The sequence below is a fragment of the Cebus imitator genome, unplaced genomic scaffold (genome assembly GCF_001604975.1).
Source record: "Cebus imitator isolate Cc_AM_T3 unplaced genomic scaffold, Cebus_imitator-1.0 Scaffold228, whole genome shotgun sequence".
Lineage (NCBI taxonomy): Eukaryota > Metazoa > Chordata > Mammalia > Primates > Cebidae > Cebus > Cebus imitator.
The window spans coordinates 3,742,829-3,747,842 of record NW_016107543.1 but is presented as its reverse complement, the minus strand read 5'-3'; the positions used below and the strand labels follow the sequence as shown (position 1 = coordinate 3,747,842).

Sequence of the window (5,014 nt, the reverse complement as noted above, 5' to 3'; positions counted from 1 at the left end):
TTAGTAGAGACGGGGTTTCACCATGTTGGCCAGGATGGTCTCGATCTCTTGACCTCGTGATCCACCCGCCTCGGCCTCCCAAAGTGCTGGGATTACAGGCTTGAGCCACCGCGCCCGGCCCAGAGATAAACATTTACCAGGAATGGTTTACAGTGAGATTGGTTGAATAGAAGTTCAAAGGACACATGGAGGGAGAAATGAACAATTTTCCAGGAAGGGCAATAAAATACTACACATAGAAATCATCCAGGCAGACAAGGGAGAAAGGGAACAGGGCAGATAACATATGAAAAGACAGAGTGTGTGTACAAACATTGCTCTGATCTCCCTGGCAGCAGTGAGGTCCAGGGTGGGGTCATTATTGGGACAGGTCAGAGTCACAAGTCAATAACAGAAATCATGTTCTGCATTAGGGAAATGGCAGCCAAAGTCTAAGACTGAATAGATGGTGGCTCAACATAGGTTGCCAAATTCCAAACTCTAAAAGGAAAACGGGCAAAATTTAATGATTAAAAGCCTGGGCTCTAACATCACACTGGGATCAATTTCTGGCTCTGCTGCTTAATAACAAGTAATATGTTCCTCAGTTTTTTAAAGTGGAAATGTCAGCAATGGCTGCACCTGCTTCATGGCACGGGTTTTGTGAAGATGAAATGAGGTAGTGTACCTAAAGCACTAGGAACCCGCAATGTATTGGCATCTAGAAAGTACTCAACATTTTTGTTTTATTGTTATTTACTGTATGCAACCAAAATGGGATGAAGAAACAAGGAGATGTGGTGAGCAAGGCGTGTCAAAGGAGCAGGGGGAGAGGGAGGGTTGTGCTAGACTGGAGGAATTCCAGAGCTGAGTCCAAAAGCCAATGGCTAGTCATCCAACTTAAGCTGATTTGCTTCAGTATGCAGCTTTTCCTTTTAATATTATTTATATGGCCAGATGCAATGGCTCACGTCGGTAATCTCAACACTTTGGGAGGCCGACATAGGCAGACTGCTCGGGCCCAGGAGTTCAAGACCAGCCTGGACAACATGGCAAAACCCTGTCTCTACCAAAAAAAAAAAAAAAAAATTAGCCGGGTGTAGGGGTGCACAGCTACTTGAGAGGCTGAGGTGTGAAGGTTACCTGAGCCTGGGAAGGTCAAAAATGCAGTGAGCTGTTATCATGCCACTGCACTCCAGCCTGGGCAACAGAGTAAGACCCTGTCTCAAAAAAAAGAAAAGAGAAAAAGATTCTTTAACAGTTTCAGATCCTCCACTTATCTCACTTCATTATACACTCAGCTCTCTTGGTTTAGCCCTCACCTTTCAGCACGCATTCTAGGGTGACTTTACCTTACAGACTCAAAAGGATTATCAAGGTCACTGAACAAGCTCCACAGTCCCCAAGTAATAAATAAAGGATTTTACTTCCCCAGTGCTCAAAAGTGCCTGCAAATAGTTACTGTTTTAAATAACATCTGTTTTCCTTACATCAGAATGGTGTGAGACCCAAAGGAGAAAGGATTTTGCACAAGTATAAATGCAGGGGTCACTTATTAGCTAGTACCGTAGTTTCTCAGCATTCCCTTCTTCCACAAAGCTCCCAGAGGCATCACTCCATAAGCAGCTTTTCCTCAGACTTCTCTCTGTGACTGAATGTTGGCTCAATCCTCTTGTCTTCTCTCTACACTCCATTCCCAGGTAACTCATCAAATCTCTCCCCAGCCTCTCCTCCCCAATCTAATCCCATGGGTTTTTTTGTTTGTTTTTTGTTGTTTTTTTTTTTTCTGAGACGGAGTTTCACTCTTGTTACCCAGGCTGGAGTGCAATGGCACGATCTCGGCTCACTGCAACCTCCGCCTCCTGGGTTCAGGCAATTCTCCTGCCCCAGCCTCCTGAGTAGCTGGGATTACAGGCACGCGTCACCGTGCCCAGCTAATTATTTGTATTTTTAGTAGAGACGGGGTTTCACCATGTTGACCAGGATGGTCTCGATCTCTTGACCTCGTGATCCACCCGCCTCGGCCTCCCAAAGTGCTGGGATTACAGGCGTGAGCCACCGCGCCCTGCCAATCCCATGGTTTTAATACCATCTACACATTGGTGACTTCTGTGGCAGCCTCCAGGATGGCTCCAGTGATCCCTGCCTCCTGGTCTTCATTCCCTTGTGTAATCACCTCCCACAATGAACAAGGAGCAGATTTATTAAAGAAGTGATGGTATACGCCCTCCAAAGATAGGTCACGAAAGCCTTTCAGTCCTTCCATGGCTTCCTGGATTGTACTCTCTGAGGGATGTCAGCTACTGGTAAGGTTATATCATGGGGGCAAAAACTATCTGGAAAAAAAATCGTGATTTCACAAAATTTCGCACTGAAGCTCCAATGGCTAGGATTTCATGGCACAGCCAGAAAGACCCAAATAACAGTCCTTTTCTGATACTGTCTCAGCCAAAATATCCTATAAGTCTTCACTCAACAAAGGAAGCATTACATTTCTAATTATGTAAGTTCATGTCGCCTTATTCTCACTGACAAGAAATGCAACTAGCACAGCATCTATCAGTCCCTTCAGGCTGCTAGAACAAAATACCTCGGACTGGGTGGCTTAAAACTGAGAGAAACTGGCTGGGCGCAGTGGCTGACACCTGTAATCCCAGCACTTTGGGAGGCCAAGGCTGGCAGATCACAGCTACTCGGGGAGGCTATAACCTGTAGTCTCAGCTACTCAGGAGGCTGAGGCAAGAGAATCACTTAAACCCAGGAGGCAGAGGTTGCACTGAGGTGAGATTGCATCACTGCACTCCAGCCTGGCAACAGAGTGAGGCTCTGTCTCAAAACATAAAACAATAAATAAATAAATAAACGAATTAACCCTGCGTGTTCAAGTCACTTGCGACGTGTTGATACTGGAAGGTTTCTCTTTTAAAACAAGAAAGAAGAAAAAAAGGAAACCTTTTAAAATGAGCAACTTAATAAACTAAAATTGTCTTATTTAACTAATAATCAGGAGTTCAAGACCAGCCTCGCCAGCATGGTGAAACCCTGTCTCTACGAAAAATACAAAAATTAACCTGGCATGGTGGTGCACACCTGTAGTCCCAGCTACTGGGGAGGCTGAGGCAGGAGAATCACTTGAACCTGGGATGCAGAGGTTGCAGTGAGGCAAGATCTCACCACTGCACTCCAGCCTGGGTGACAGAGAGACTCCTTCTCCAAAAAAAAAAAAGAGAGAGAGAGAAACATTTCTCATAGTTCTGGAGGCAGCTTCAGTGTCTGATAAGGGCCCACTTTCTGGATCATACACAGCTTCTTCTCGACATATCCTCACATGGCAGAAGGGGCAAAGCAACTCCCTGGGGCCTCATTTATAAGGACAATAATCCCCTTCACCAGGGCTCCACCCTCATGACCTAATCCACTCTTAAAGGCCCTACCTCCTAATACCCGGACATTGGTGATTAGGTCTCAACATACAAATTTAGGGGGACAAAAACTTTGAAACCATACCAACATCCTTATGATGAGAGTCTAGCCCTCATTCACTAGACCACAAGCCCTAAATCAACACAGATGTGAGATGTCCCTTCAGACTCAGCAAATAATGAATTGCAGAAGTGGAAGGTCTGTCTTTAAAGAAAAGAACTGATAAGAAAAAACCTGAATAAAGAATCCTATGGCAAAAGACGAGAATATAGTTTATGATTATCCTAAAATCTAAAATTTAACAAATTTAAATTTTTACTTTTATATGCATATGTTGTGTGTATAAGCTGATGGAAGGTCTGGAAAATATTGTGTATATACTAAACTGTTATAGTAGTTATCTGTTGGGGATTAGCAAGGGGTTTGAAGAATACCTTCATTAAAATGTTTAACAAACAGCATATATGACTCTGATAATCAGAAAAAAATAAAAATTTTATTCTCCCAAACAAATGGCTTTGCAAATGGGTCACAGCAGGAAGGAACCGCCTAGAAAAACAGCCATAGGGTGCCAAAGCTTTATTTCTTTAGGCTTTGTAAGAGTGCCATCTTCTGGAGTCTCGGGAAATGAACCTTAAAATAACCCTTGCCGGGTGCAGTGGCTCACACCTGTAATCCCAGCACTTTTGGAAGCCAAAGCGGGTGGATCACTTGAGGTCAGGAGTTTGAGACCAGCCTGGCCAACATGGTGAAACCCTGTCTCTACTAAAAATACAAAAATTAGCCGAGGGTGGTGGCACGTGCCTGTAGTCCCAGCTACTTGGGAGGCTGAGGCAGGAGAATCACTGGAACCCAGGAGGCAGAGGTTGCTATGAGCCGAGATTGTGCAATTGGATTCCAGCCTTGGCAACATAGCAAGACTCTGTCTCAAAAAATAAAACAAAATGAATAAAAAATAAATAAACTAACCCTGCATGTTCAAGTCACTTGACATGTGTTGATACTAGAAGGCTTATCTTTTAAAACAAGAAAAAAGAAAAAAGCAAACCCTTTAAAATGATCAACTTAATAAATTAAAATTGTCTTATTTAACTAATAATTAGTTTCCAAAAAGTTCACCAGTAAGGAGGCAGTTCTATAAGGCATAAGGTAAAAGAGAAAGTTAGCAATTATTTAAAGAAAACTAATCAATCAATAACTACTCAGGCTTTAAAAATATTCTCAAATATCAAATGAAAAGGAATTTATTTGTATAGCTGAGTAAATAATTTTTTATGGGGTAGTAAATGTTTCTTAAATCTTGGAACTGAATCCAAGATTGTGCTAAGCTAAAGAAACTAGACACAAAAGAATACATACTGTATGATTCTGTTTATATGAAACTTTCAGAAAGATAAAAATCTCATCTATAGTGACAGAAATAAACTCAGTGGCCACCTGAGCTGAAAGGTGTGGAGGAATGGGGATTAACTGGTTACCCTGGAAGGGGCACCCGAGAACCTTTGGGACTCATGGAAGTGTTCTGTATCTTGATTGTGGTGATGGGTCCATTTGGCAAGCCTCTTCAAACGGCACATTTTAAACGAATATATTTCTTTTTTTTTTTTTTTTT

At 42.7% G+C, this 5,014-nt stretch overlaps 1 long non-coding RNA gene across 1 annotated transcript in view; it reads right to left on the bottom strand.

The window, feature by feature from the left end:
- Window positions 1-4,968, bottom strand: part of LOC108281537 — a 14,746-nt gene extending 9,778 nt beyond the window's left edge. The window contains exon 1 of the long non-coding RNA XR_005195260.1: window positions 4,881-4,968. This is a non-coding gene — a long non-coding RNA (uncharacterized LOC108281537). The remainder of the gene's footprint in view (window positions 1-4,880) is intronic.
- Window positions 4,969-5,014: the final 46 nt, after the last annotated feature.